The sequence below is a fragment of the Planococcus citri genome, chromosome 3 (genome assembly GCF_950023065.1).
Source record: "Planococcus citri chromosome 3, ihPlaCitr1.1, whole genome shotgun sequence".
NCBI lineage: Eukaryota > Metazoa > Arthropoda > Insecta > Hemiptera > Pseudococcidae > Planococcus > Planococcus citri.
The window spans coordinates 71,628,249-71,644,276 of NC_088679.1; positions in this window are offsets into that span (position 1 = coordinate 71,628,249).

The following is a 16,028-nucleotide window of genomic DNA, read 5'->3' on the forward strand; positions in this document are numbered from 1 at the left end:
TAGGTACCTGTGTGGTGATGCTATCTTCACAGGATGTGTTTTTTTTCACATCATGGAGTAATTTAAAACGCATCTGCGGCGTAGTTTTGTAATTTTCTAGGGGGAATTTCGATATTTTTTCCAGCTCTGGGTGAAAATTGTCCTGTCATCGTGTTGACTTACGTTTTTGGAAAATAAATCGATTTGTTTTCGGTGAAAATTATTGGTCAAATTTTAGTAAATAAGTACCTCGTATTTGGTATTGGGATTGCTCTCGAAACGTTGTACATATTTTAACCAACTTCTCTTTAAAGGAAAGCTCCTTAGTTCCAGTTCACTTGAAAATTTTTGAACCCTACAAAGAGGAATTAGAAGAGGGTCTCAAAACACACCACCATCAAAAATTGTGTGTGCTGAGATCTATTTTTCGATTTTTGGCCACTAATTAATTTGATAAGATTGGCATAAATGGATGAAATTTAGTTGGTGCTCTATTTTCGAACTCCCGAGTCGATTGGTAATGGTTTCCAACCGCCTTGAGCCTCCAGAAAAATGTTGGATTCTTCAGTTTTTGAAAAAATGATTGCTGTAGAAAATTTGGGATTTAAGCCGGCGTGAAAGGATTTAAAAAATATATGCCCAAAGCCAAAATAGAAACGAAAATTTTACAAAGATGGTAAATCTGAGTTTATAGGCGCTATGATTTCATTCATTCTAGGTACCTCCTTATGTACAGCATTTTTTCGAAATCTAAAATATCTGAAAATTCACTGGAGGCTCCAGAACAGTATGAAACCAGCATCTGTCAACTCAGAAGGTCAATAATAGAGTATAAACTAAATTTCAGCGTTTTATGTCACTTTGATCAAATTTTGATTTTTTTTCATGAGAAACTGAAATAATTTGAAATTTTAACATTAAAAAATTCCGAAAATGAAATTCAGCGTCTGAAATTTTTGCTGGTGGTGTATTTTGTATTGAAAAATAATGTAAAATTTGAAGAATTACTGGTAATAACGACAATATAACTTAAACAATTACCAATTCAATTATGATGCAAATACATTATTTTCAACACTTTCCGTAATTTGAGAACTATTGAGCAATAATTTAGATCAATGACATCAGTCCAAATTCAGGGCTTGCAAACCAAAACCTAAACCGAAACCGAAATCCCCAAAAACCGATCAAAATTGCTCAAAACCGAAACCAAAAACGAAACCAGGAGCGTTATTTTCCCACAACTAAAACCAAAACCGAAACCGGGAGCGTTATTTTCTCAAATTCAAAACCAAAACCAAGAGCGTAACCGATTGAAAGCTGAATTGGTTTTGGAATTTTTCAGGTAATTAGCCTAATTAATACTGCATTTTTGGTAAAAATAAAGTAAAAAGTGATACTAAAGGTGAAAAGGTCTGAAAAATAAAAAAGTTGACAAATTTGGCACTGCCAAAGTGCCAATTTCTAGTCACATACACAAAATATTTGAAAAAGTGATCACTTTCTTGGCTTTCTTCAGTTTCTTCCCTCTAAAAAATGCAGAAAAAAGGAAAAAACCGAAACCAAAACCGAAACCAAAACCGAAACTAAAACCAATTCTTTTGAAATTAAACCCTTCAACCAAAACTGGAATAAGAGAGATAATATTGTTTTTAAAAAACCTAAACCAAAACCATTTACTTTTTCAAAAAACATAAAACCAAAACTGGGAGTGGTATCTATCCGGTTTTCAAGCTCTGTCCAGATGGCTCTTGTAAAATTGACATTATTGACAAAAATTGACATATTATTGACATTCTCAGACATACATAGTTAGACTTTGTTAGAATATGAGCCAATTGCTGCTCCATTCTAATATGATTCACACTGATAATGTTTTCTCAAGTTTAGCAGGGCTTCAAACCCGAACGTTTTCGGGTACGGGTATCGGGTATGGGTATCGGGTATGGGTACAGATTTTTATTTCTCAGAGAATTGGGTACGGGTATCGGGTACGGGTATGAAAATTTTAAACGTTCAGGAACAGGTACGGGTTTGGGTCATCATCATCGAGTCGTATAACCGCTCGTGGTGGTATCGCGTACAAATCAACGCGTACAAATCAACGCGTACCCTTATCCGGTATTTTCGGGTATTTGGGTTCAAAATAGTCTCTATCGGGTATGGGTACAGGTTCGGGTATTCCTTATTTCATTTTTTGGGTATGGGTATGGGTTTGGGTACAGAAATTATTGGATTTTCATTCGGGCATTCGGGTATTCGGGTACAGGTACGGGTACGGGTATGGGTTTGAAGCCCTGAAGTTTAGTCATGTAACCTTATAAAGAATTAAAGAAGTACTTCCTCTGGCAGGGCTTCAAACCCGTACCCATACCCATACCCGTACCACGTACCCCTACCCAATACCCAAACAAAAATCCAACAATTTCTGTACCCTAAACCCGTACCCATACCTGAAAAATGAAATAAGGAATACCCAAACCCGAACCAGTACCTGTACCTGTAAAGACTATTTTGAACCCAAATACCTGATAGATCGGGTACAGTTCGGGTATTTCACCTGAAATACCCGAACCCAAGGTGAAATACCCGTACTTGAACCTGAAAAATCAGAAAAATTTTAATACCCGTACCTGATACCCATACCCGATACTCTGAGAAATCTATACCGGTACCCGATACCCATACCCGAAAACATTCGGGTTTGAAGCCCTGTCCTCTGGATATGCTTCATTCTGCTATGGAAATCGATGTTCTCAGCAATCTTAATAGCGTTTTCATTATCCACCAATAATACAGGAACATCAGACAGATTGATTAATTCTTGAAATGAGCTTGATATCCTGATGACTTCCTTCAATGCTTCGTTAGTGGCAATAAGTTCGGCTTCATAACTCAAGTTAGCTACCAACTGCTGTCGTTTACTGATCCAGGATATTGCCGCATCAGCATATTTAACACGGTTGTCAATTGAGATGAAGTAAGACAGCCGGCAAAATCTGAGTTGCTATCAGGAGTGGACTGGGTCGAAAGGGGACCTACTGGGAAATCTTGAACAGCATTTTTTTGATACTGCTGGAGCGAAGCAAGAGCGAACATTTTTTGAAAAATGTGGTTCAAAAAACAGAAAAAGTCCAATTTTGCACGTTTTATTTTAAATTTTTACTCGCGAGGGCCCATCGTCTGCCTCAAGAACCCATTTTTTTCATTTTTTTTGGAGGGGCCCACCAGGGAACTCCGGGTATCCCGCTTGGCCAGTCCGCGCCTGGTTACTATAACATTTGAGCTGTTTGACAGTTGGTCGTTTTTGCTTCCTCTCTGTCTAGTTTGAAAAATTTGTGTGCCAGTTGGAATACCTACTTTATATCGCGAAGAAATGTTGGAAGAATTTGACCAAATTGATCGGAGACTTTCACTTCAAGTTGAAAGTTACTCATCTTTGACCGGCTGTTACTCTCCTACAAATGAACCAATATGGTTCAAATTTATTATGTGGGTTCCCATAAGGGTTCTTTACTTATGGTAAAAATTTGAGCGCGATTGATACGGTAGCTTTCGCTCAGTGGAATAAAATATAAAGTGTTCGGACTAATTGGGGTAAGTCCGAACAGTCTCAACTTTGCGGACGTGGGAGAGGGGGGGTTAGTAGATACCTGCCTTCGATTTTTCCTAATAAAAATCATGAATTTTCCCAATTTATGTGTTTTTTTTCTCACTAAAGAATATTTGGATCAGTTTTTTTTTCACACTTGAGAGTATTGGCCATTGAGACAAACTTGAAGTGATAAGGGAGAAAATGAGGACCTGAATCCTCTAATTTGTAGTTCTTTAAATTCGTAAATTTGTGAATTAAACTCAATGCTTACTTTGATCATCTAGAGTATGATGAGTTTTGGGGAATGCTTTTGGGGGGGGGGGAGGAAGAGGTACATGTATTCCAACATTTTTGTTATTTTTTTCATTTTTTTTGTCGCCGCATTGACATTTTTTCACCACAAAAACAAAAAAATATTTAGAAAAAGGTCCTCGAGAATCATCCTAATCTGACAGAGGCCCATATGAGAGGATTTTGGAATCCGAGATATTTTGAAACCACACAAATTCGATCGCCAAACCGAAGTATTTATTTTGATAAAAAAACTATTGAATTGAACGAATTTTCACTGTAAATACAATAAACATTTTAGAACTCAAAGAAACGATCTGAGACGATTTTATCTGATTCTACTTATTTTGGAGCTCAAACTGGGGATCTCAAGAAATTTTCATAAGAAAAATGGTGACTAGAAGTACATATGTAGGTACATTTTTTTCAAGTTGAAATTTCTAGAATTTCATTTTTTTGATCAAAATACGTAAAATCTACTTGGCTTGAATTTAGGTATAGTCTACATATGACACTGCATGTTTTTATGCGAACACGAAACGTATAGGCATTTGAAAACAAATTGCCATAAGTAATCATGCTCACGTTTTCCATAAGCTTTCGACGAGTTCATCTTTGGCATTAACCTTTTTCGTACGCATCTGATGTATCCTACCCCTACCTATACTTAGTTAATAACCCGGAAATAATACCTGTATAGTAAATTTAGCAAGTATGACAAATCCGAATCGTTTAATATATTGATTCGATGTAAAGTATTAAAACAATAACGCGTCAATGAACCTTTCACCAACTTATACAAGGAAGAAGTTTAATCGTTATGATCGTTCGAATGAGCGCAATAAATCTACAAATTATGAAAACGACCGACGACTCCAGCGCCTCCTGATAAAATAATAGTGAAAGTAGATAATTTATCCAACCATGAATAGGTTCATCGTAATATAATTTCCTAGCTGGTACTCGAGTATAAAAATTTTTGCTCGAAAAATTGACAATTTTTCTATCCAGTCGTTGTGGTGGTGGTGGTGGTGGTTATGTTTACTAACTCTTAGATGGGTATAAGACGAATTACATTAACGTAGGTTAAGCTTCGGAGACTGGAGAGTGGAGAGCGACGACGATGAATAAGCCAACGCAGCGAATAAATTGGAGCGAATACGCACGTTTTGTTCCGTTCATAAAAGCAAACAGGAAACCAGTTCTTTCTTTCGCTAATTTAATATTTAAACGTTTTAAATTGACATTAATCGGAAAGTTATGAGAGAGTGATTGTTTAATGGTTCGTTTTAATTTCCATTCAATCTGGATTTATTCGCCGATTTCATATTGTTTGCGAATAGTTGTTATCGAAGTGGAAAAGCTTTCTATACTAAGCAGCTGAATTTTTTATTAAACTTCGATAACAATTTTTAGAATGAAGAAAATTTGCATGAAGTGATTGTTCTGGAATAATTTCGCCTTGTAGGAGCTCATTTTAGTACGTGCCAAAAACATTTTCAAATTAGTGATATTAATTGTCTAATATTCCAGAATTTGTTTTGCAGATTTTTGTCATTAAAAAATATTTTGGATTCCTGGGCCTCTTTTGGATTAGGACGATTTTTTGAGATCGGTTTCTCATGTATTTTTTAATTTTCGGGTAAAAAAAGTCAAGATGACAACATAATAAAAAAATGACAAAATCAAGATTTTCCAATTTTGTGGACATTTACCCCCTCCCTTCTAAACAAACGTGCTCCCAAGTCCACCATTTTCTAGATAGGTATTTTCATAGTTGTTTTGATTTCAATTTATAAATCCACAACTGAAATAAACTTCAGAATGATAGATATTTTTTTTTTCAACAATTTTGAAGGCTCATAACTTTTTTATTCTCTTGAATAACTCTCCTTGGTTGAAAATTAATCTAAGAACAAAATTTTTTTACAATACCTATTTATGGTTTATCTACTTTTGGAGCTGAAAAATTCAATTCAGCAGTAAAATGTAAACATGAAAAAATATACCTACTGAATTTCAAAGTTTTGAAGACATTTTACCCATCTTTTATTCCTTTCCTTATCTTAGATCTTCCCAAGACTATGACGTGCTGAAAAAAATGATCAGCAAACATAATCATAAAGACGTATTCACCTAAATTCTTTATTACACTAAAGAAAATATACTTTGGAGCACATTTGTGCTTCTTTGGGTGGTGGTGGGAGAAGAGGGGGTGTATACTTCGGTTTCAAATGAGAATTATCAGCTAGCTCTCCAGATCTCACTGTTCCATAAGGGATTTTGTCATTTCCAAAAGTTTGGTAAAAGTAGGATCACCAGTTATTTGTTGTCAAAGTTGTTAAAGGATTGACGAATGAGCATGAAAAATGGACCCTCGATTCGAATTCAGCAGCTCGAGATCTAAATTATTCAGAAAATGTAATTTACTCGAATTTGAACCAAAATATTCTTCTTATCGGATTTTTATGATGTGTTCTTATTCTACTTAATTTCTTTCGATTTATTGTTTTTATGCTTTTTCAACTTTTATCAGTTCACTTGAATTTACATTTTGAATTTTCCTCGGAGTAGAATTTTTACTCAATCACCAATTGTCCTTAGTTTTTTATGATTTTAAATTATTAATATTCTTTTAACGTCTATTAAAAAAAAAAAAAAAAAAACTTTTCAGACTCTTGCTACTTATTTTTTTTAATTTTTTTTTTTCATCAGACACTTGGTTTTTTTTTATATAGGCCTAACTATTTATGCGTTTAACATTTTTTTCCTGAGCTAAGATTTTTTCCAACTGCAAAATCGTTCAAAAATTATTTTTTCAACAGGAAATTAAATTTTATGCAACCAGTTTTTTTTTTTAATAAAAGAAGCTCTAAAATTTCATACAAAAATTGAAATTGTGAGAATATTCTTACTTTATGCCTGTTACCGTAATATAATAAATCACTACTTCAAAGGGGAGAACTAAGAAATACTCCGAGGAGAATAACTTACCTGGCTAGCTCAGCAGGACGGCGTTATAAGAATAGACCACAAGTTGTGGATTAAATCGACACATTTGCATACACAAAAGGCATTTAATCCGATTAAACAGTGTCCCATTGGACGATTAACACAAAATAAGAACAGATTAACATAATTCAAACAAGATTATCACCATGATTAACACGATTCACAGATTACAACGTATGTTGGTCTGAGAATTAATATATCAGTGCATCCTAGCACTTCTTTAACACGGGAGTCCATCTCTCCGGCCGAAAGAAACAGAACTACGCCGTTCCACACGCTCGTAGCTGCGTCTAGGGTGCAGCTCCGAGTAGGACAACGCAGTGTTACCATAGGGAGTAATACATAATAGTACACACAGGCAGGTTAGGCATATGAGGATATAACATATGCCCCTCCGAGATTAGCTTTGATGATGAGCTTCTTCATCGGAGACAATTACGGATACATTATATACCACATATGAGCTAGAACCTGACTATGAGTAATATTATGGGTATATACTTCTGCCCCCCGTATTTTCTACGATGAGAAAATTACGAGAGAGACAAAAGTGTGTTAAATTTAGAGGTGTGAGGTTAAGCGCTATTCACAACGCCGTATTGCACCAATTGGCCACCAGTAACTGGCACCCTAAGGCACCAAATCACCAACGCACCAACCAATAACAATACGTCACCATGAACGCATACTAAACGACACTAAGACAGGATCAAAAGAGAGTTGAAGAAACTTCGGCAGGTAACACCGCGTTTTGATCACAAATGGATCGAAAACAAGGGAGGGAGTGTGGAAGGCGAGTTCTTCCCTTCTCTGAACATAATAGTTCGTGGAAGGGGGGAAGGGGAGCTGTTTGTCATATACCATGATATGAAAAAAACAGACGATGTTAAAAAGGGAAAGTTTTGGAGAGCCTAGGCTAAAAGTGCTAATTGTTGGGAAAAAAGTTTGCACAAATGGCAACTGCTATCATAAGCAGGGAATAGAAATGACACAAATGGTCATTTGGGTTCAGAATTATCACAATGGATATTTTGAACGGACAGGGTACAACAGTATACAACTTAAAAGATAACACAACTTAAAATCTAACAAGTACTCAATTCCAATTATCATCGGTTCATTTGGTCGTGTGGCTTTTAGACTGTTGAAACCCCGCTGTTGATTGGTATAGTACAATAACACAAGAAAAAATTCAAACAAAAAAAAAAAATGAAAAATTTACAGTGAGCAATCTGTATGTTACAATGCACAGAAATAAATAACAGCAGAAAGTTACATCAATAAATGATAAATACATTTGGCATCAATCTCAAAAAAAATAAAAATAAAAAAATTAATAAAATACAAAGAAAATGTTGAAAAATTTACAAAGAAAAATAGCATAATTATGTGGGAAACAAATCATTGGGTTTTTTTGACTTTTAATATTGAAAAGTTGTGTGAGAAAGAGAGCTTATTATAAAGCATTCTCATTTATAGCGTTTGGTACTTGTAGAAATTGATTTTCAGAATCGAAAATACTTCTCAACAATTGACTTATAATTTGAATTTTAGCATCAAAATTTCAAATTCGGACAACTGTAGGTTGTGACGTTGTGTTCTTAGGATATTCTTGAGTATCATAACTCGTAAATATTCGATGAAAGAGGTATGGTGGAAGATACATATCTACGTGATAGTAGACATCATGTAGATTTTCTCATCTTGTTGAATCACGAATCAGCAATTTGATGAAAATTTACCCTTTCATAGGAAGGTAATTAAACTGAAGTTGAAAAATTTCAATCTTCAATTCTCTGAATTGAATGTGTGTTGGGACATACGTCACATCTATAGTTAGTTGGGTAAATTTATGGTAAAAATAAAAAAAAAAAAAAAATGGGAAAAATGCATTCATCATAGAATGGATTTTTGAAGATGTTTTAGGGAAGGGTATTTTTAATTTCCAACTCGTCATGTTTTGAGAATTTGATCTCTTCACATGGTTGAAGTTTTGGAAATTCACTCTACTCTGGGCCAAAAAGCAACTAATTGTGCAAGTTTGACACCCGGATACCACATATTCTGGGCATACATTATATCAGGTGTATTTGTAGAGTGATTCTTCAAAAAAAAAAAAAAAATCAGTTTTGAATTCATTTTTTGGGAATTTTACTAACATTTTTCTCCAAGTTATTAGGATCAATAGCTTGAGGGGGAGAGGGGGTGGATGTTTTTGCCCCTGTTGATGGTTATATTCTCTCCAATCAATTCGAAAGAAAAAATTCACCATGGAATTTATTTTCAAATGAAATTGTTTGGAATTTTGGAAAACTACTGTCTGATTTTTTCAGCTGAGAAAATCTACCCTATCTTGGTTTTGAAATTTGGGAATAGGTATTGTGTTGTACCTATTTTGGCTGAAAGTAAGGTATTTTGGAGCATACGTTACATCCACCTTTGGTAGGCTAAATTCTCTCTCAAAAATTAATAGAATTCATTATCGAATCAATTTTTTGAGAAAAGAATTTCGTGGGGGATTTCTGTAAGGTGAAAAGTTGCTCGTTTTGGAAATTATTTGAGTATAATAACTCGTAAATTTCAAAACGAGAAAGCAATGTGGTGTTGGTGGTTTTAGTGCCACTGCTTTCACTTCTCGGGAGTGTCATCGTTTATTTTCAGATTTCAACAAGTTTCAATTTGGATGGAAATGTCTACGTGATATTATTCATCGTGTGTACATTTCCATCTTGTTGAAATGAGAATCAGCAGTTTGGTGAATTTTTCGAGATACAATAAATACATATCTTTTCAAAGTTCAACCAGTCTGTTGATTTGTCTTGTTGGATTGGGTATTGAAAAATTTCAATTTTCCCACTCAACAACTGACTGATGCGTGTTTACCCTGTCTCTGTGGAAAAAAAAATGGGTACATTGAATTTGAAAATTTTCAAATTTCAATTTTTGGATCTGACTTAGGGAGTTGAATTAAATTCACTATGGAATCAATTCTTTTGGGAATGGTTTGGGACAGGGTTATTTTCTTCAGAGAAATTACCTCACTTGGAACCAAAATGCAACTATGTGCCATTTTGGTCCCCTTTGAGTACCACATATCGGAGCATATGTTATACCGTTTGTTTTCATAAGGTAGTCTCTCCAAAAAAAAAAAAAAATCAATAGATTCAGTATCGAATCTATTTTTGAAAGTTTTGGGAAAACGTCATATAGTGAAAATTCAGGATGGTGGTAAAATGCATAATGTGGCCTGTGCTGACGAGCCAGTTGCTGGAACACAAAGGACTACGTAGTTGTAAAATTACAACTGCGTAGTACCAGGGTTTCTCAACTTGGGGTTTTAGTAAGATGTGCTTTTTTGGTAATTCTACACATCTGATTGCAAAAATAGAGTTCCATCTGACGTACCCTTTTTCTCAAACTTGGGAGGTATTTTCAATTCATCAAAGAATTTCAGTGAAGTTTGAGGTGGGAAACAATGTTCATTTTTTTGAAAATGAAAAATTTAGGATCAAATCTGTCATTTGGGAGGGTTTGACTTCTGTGAAAATTGAGTTTCAGGATCGAAATCAATTTTCCAAAATTTGGTTTCAATTTGAATTTTAGAATCAAAATTTCAAATTTGGGAAACTGTTAGTTGAAAAGTAGTTTTTCTTGGGTAACTTTGCCATAGAAAAAATTTTCAATTATTAACGAATTGAAATTTTTCTGGCTACAATGAGTTAATTGGGGTAAAATTTGGAATTTTCAGAATTTTTGAAAAATGACAAATGCATTTTTGACTCAAATTTTCTGAAAATTGTGAATTTTTGAACAATTTTGGACACAAAATCATATTTGATGACGCATTATTCGTTGATGGGGGAAAACATTATTCAAGATTGAATAAATGTTTTTTGGAGTTAAAATTGGTGTTTTTGAGAGGTCTGAAAAATGACAATGCATTATTTTTGGCTCAGATTTCCCAAAAATTACGAATCATGGGAAAAAATACTCTTCAACATTGAATAAGTATTTTTGACTTGGAAACTTGCATTTTCTGGGTATTTGAAAAATGACCATGCATTTTTGATTCAAATTTCCCAAAAATTGTGAATTTTTGAACAATTTTGGACTCAAAATCATATTTGAAACCAAATTACTCGTTTTCATGGGAAAAAATACCATTCAACATTGAATTGGTATTTTTTGGGCACAAAACTTGCGTTTTTGAGACATTTGAAAAATGACTATGCATTCTTGGCTCAAATTTTCTCAAAATCACGAATTTTTGAACAATTTTGGATTCAAAATCATATTTGATGTCGAATCATTCGTTTGAAGGATGGGAAATTGCTGAAAATGGAATCTATTGATTATTATAAGTCAATAAATTACTCATCTGTTGAAAATGACCATTTATTATAAAATAGGTATTTATTGAACAACATGGGGAAGCTTATTATAGCTAAAAATGACAATGCATTCTCAACTATTTACAAGGCAGTGGTGACTGTGGTTTCCATTTGTTGTTCTATAGAGTCTGTGGGGGTGTCAAAATTGACATTTGCCCCAGCTGACATTGATGGAGTGGAGATGCTGTTATTCACAGTATCGTGAGTTTGAGCATCGGAAGTGGGGGGAGATTGTACAGTGGGGGTGTTAGTAACAACACTCACCCCTGTTGAAGTACTTGGTTCTTGGTCCCAAACTGGCTCTAGGTGAATTTCAACCTGAATTTCAAGTTGATTTTCAGCTTAGGGTGTGACAGGATCATCATTACTTTAGGACTTAGGACAGAGTTTATTGTGGGGGGGTTTCTTCATCCTCAGATTCCTCTGATGAACTGCTTTCAGAATCGGAAGCGTGAATCGGCTCCAGCCCATGTTTATTAAAAATTAGAGCAATGGAATTCGAGGTAGGAGGGGGGTGAGATGGGATTTTAACATTGAATTTCTCTCTGGGATGCTCAGGTTTTGCAGTATTCGCAGATTTCTGAGCATCAGAGTTGGAATTTTTAGTTTCTGACTGACCAAACTTCTTTTTAGGGGTAAGGGTGATTAAGACATCGTGTTCGTTGACGTTTCCACCTAACATTTTCCTAAATTGGCGTTGGAGGGTAGCCATATCAGGGAGTTCAACTTCCTTGGAACCATCGTTATTATAAACTGGGGTTCCAAATTGTTGGTGGTTAGTCTTGGAGTAAGCTGGACCTGAGAACACAATAGGTACCTCGTTTTCTGGGTCAACATCATCGTTAGAGAAAAATTCCAGCTTACTGATGAGTTTTTCCACAGATTGGCCATCTTCCTTAAGGTAAATTCTATACTCAAGGGGGGCTTTGCTCACCAGAAGATCGACTATGCATTCTTCAATGGCATATTTTTGTTTCATGAGCGTTTTAGCCCAACGAATCATTTGGTCAGCCATTTCTTTAGGACCTGAGGGGGATCGGAATCGTAATTCGCACTCCCTAAGTGCAGCATTTTGATGGGCTTTGTCCCAATAAAAATCGAAAAATTTCTGGAGAAGCATATCGTAAGAAATCACATTCTCTACTTTGCTTCTCCAGGTGTCGGCATTTTTTGCTTTCACTGCTCCGATGAACAAGAATATTTTGTGAGCTTCCACAACATTCAAGTTCTCGAAGTATTTTTCAAATTGTGAAACGAATTCGTGGGGGAAAAATTTCCTAGACTCATCATAAAAAATACCTGCACTTTTCAGGGAGGCTGAATCAAATGGCATGGTTTTGGACTTCGGCGCATTAATAGCGTTGCTGCAATTGTGAGAGCCACCAAATTGGGCTTTTTTCACTTTTGCAAGCTCCAAAGCCATCACCTGGTAGTCTGCCACGTGTTGATCCATTTTGGCATTCCTATCTTCCCTATCTTTGCAAAATTCGCGTGCAGTATTCGCTGCGAGTTCGCGGGCTTCTGAGGCTGTATTAGTGGCTAGGGTGGCATGTTCTTCAGCTGTTTTGACAATATTGTCAGCCCAAGAACTGCATTTTTGTTCAAATTTCTTGAACTGTTTGTGGGTTTTTTTAATTGCTTTGGTATTAGCAGTCAATACCTTAGCAACCACCTCCTTATCCTTCTCTAATTCGTGAATGTACTTATCATGTACAGCCTGGCCTGCCCTAACTTTCTTAATCATCTGCACCTGCGATGACCACGTGTCCTTGAATAATCCCAGAAGTGGATCGTTAGTATCAACGTCTTCTGGCAATTCTGGGAATTCTAGATCGTCAGTACCGACGATGACAGAATTCTTCTGTTGCAGTTGTTGGTCACTTTGTGCATTCGATTCAGGAATAGGCTTAGAAGGAGGAGGGAGGGTGATTTTAGCTAAATTAGTGGATTCAGAGTCGTCAGCATCGACCTCCTCTGAATCCTCTCCATCCACCTCAGAATCGAGTGGAGAAACTGGAGAATTATCCCTACTTTTGAAAAATGAGATGTAGGAAAATGGGCTTAAATTATTAGTAATCTCAGCCTGTTGGGTGACAGGATCGCTAGTATTCTGTTCACAAATGGAATTAGAATCACGATCCTGCGAATTATTTACATAGTTTGGGCAAGACTTTTTGTGTCTACCTAATACACAGAGACAGTGGTAGAATCTTGGCATCTTAGGAAAAATTCACAAAAAGCACAGAAAAAAAAAATCGCGGAAATATGCACAGTATTTAAAAGCAAAAAATAAGCTGAGCAAAAAATAAATATGCACACTTTGAAAAAAATTAAAAAGCAAGAAAGCAAAAACGAGTAGTAATCTCCGAGGTACGTGAATACTACACACACGAGGCACATAAAATAACTGCCGGATTTAGGCGCGAAGTGTTCTTGGAATAGAAAAGGGTGCGGCTGCAGCAACAGCACAAGCGGTGTGATGTGGCCGCGTCCATTGGTATAGGGAGGGTGAGGTAGCTATAACAGGCCGTTATGACAGTGGCTTGCAACGTGGTAAGCTAGCTACGAAACGTCCGTTGTTGTTAGGGTGGGGTGTGGTAGGTACAACAGCACAATATGGCGTGATGTATCTGCTGCACTGTGATTGGTTCGCGACTTCGCGCTCTTTCTATGACCTTCACGCTGTTTTTGCCACCAAAATTGGCGCGATCCTATGCTGGGTGGTGGCAGGGGTAGAGGAGGTATGTGTGTACCACGTTTTCACATTCAAGTAGAAATTGGCTGATGCAATTCTACCCAAATGTGACAGAAGACAGAAAAAAATACTCGTTTTTCAGTTAGAATCAACTTTATTTGAGTTTGAAATATTTACATACAATGATATAAAATATCTATAATGATATTTTACATACGACGATGTAAATATCTTGACAAGGTTGCAACGTGATGGGCTCGCGACTTCGCGCTCTTTATATGACCTTCACGCTGTTTTTGCTACCAAAATTGGCGCAATTCCTGCGTTGGGTGGTGGCAGGGGTAGTGGAGGTATAGATTGCACCACGTTTTCACCTTTTTAAGTAGGTATTGACTATGCAAACCTACCTAAAATAGATCGAAGATGGAAAGAAAAAGATACTCAATTTTCAGTTAGAATCAACTTTATTTGAGTTTGAAATATTTACATACAATGCTATAAATATCTATTATGATATTACATGCAATGATGTAGATATCCGAGTAAGGTTAATATATAATAATATTACCTTTCACACTAACTAAAAATAAATTATCCTAGATTTATTGTCCTTACGAGGGGACAAACACAAATGGTTTTTTCAGTGGGAAATTTCCACTCTCCGTTGCAATTTCACACACAATGGTGTGAAATTTCAACTGGGAATGGAAATTTAAAGGCAGATGACGAGTGTAAGTCACCAATCTGTCTTTTTCGAAGATTATTGGGCGCCAATGTGAGAATATTCTTACTTTATGCCTATTACCGTAATATAATAAATCACTACTTCAAAGGGGAGAACTAAGAAATACTCCGAGGAGAATAACTTACCTGGCTAGCTCAGTAGGACGGCGTTATAAGAATAGACCACAAGTTGTGGATTAAATCGACACATTTGCATACACAAAAGGCATTTAATCCGATTAAACAGTGTCCCATTGGACGATTAACACAAAATAAGAACAGATTAACATAATTCAAACAAGATTATCACCATGATTAACACGATTCACAGATTACAACGTATGTTGGTCTGAGAATTAATATATCAGTGCATCCGAGCACTTCTTTAACACGGGAGTCCATCTCTCCGGCCGAAAGAAACAGAACTACGCCGTTCCACACGCTCGTAGCTGCGTCTAGGGTGCAGCTCCGAGTAGGACAACGCAGTGTTACCATAGGGAGTAATACATAATAGTACACACAGGCAGGTTAGGCATATGAGGATATAACAAAATTATTAAATTAATTCTACCTTAATGTGGCGTTATTACCTGCGGGTACCTTATTGCATAAAACATAGTGAATAAGGCATTAAAATACTATTAACCACCAAAAATTGATGAAATTTGTGTCAACTGCTGAAATATGGGATTAAAATATTGCAAAAACAATCAAAAAAGCTTCAAGATTACTGCAAAATCAACAAAAAACAATTTTGCAATAATTTGATGAATTTCCACGAAAATTGCATAAAACATCGTTGAAATTTTCTTCAAATCACAAGAAGAAGTACATTTAAAAACACATTTGAATCACCAAAAAGTGAGGGATTTCAGTTCAATTTCTCAAAAAAGCTTTAAAAAGTGTGAAAAGTGTTGAAAAATGATATTATAAAAACGCGGAAAAAAAATCATAAAAACTCTTTAACTCAATAAAAAAAATGATTTAATTTTATAAGAGCAGTTTACCAAGAATGCATGATAGGGTGTTAAAAATGAGATTAAATGACGTAAAAATAATCAAAACCCATTAAAATTACTAAAATAGATCAATTTTTACAAAAAGGATATTTCGAGACAACTTGCAAAAAATGCATTCAGAAAAAGTATCAAAAAAATGTTATCCTTTTTTTTTTTTTGTTAATTTGCATCAATCTTCATGCTTTATTCGAGTTGTTGAGTCTTGAGTCATTTTGAAAAATATGATTTTAAACAATTTTTGCTGCACTTCGTCAAATTTTATTGAAAGTTTATTATTTTGGGCTTGAGGTAATCATCTTCGATTTTAATGCAATAAACTCTGA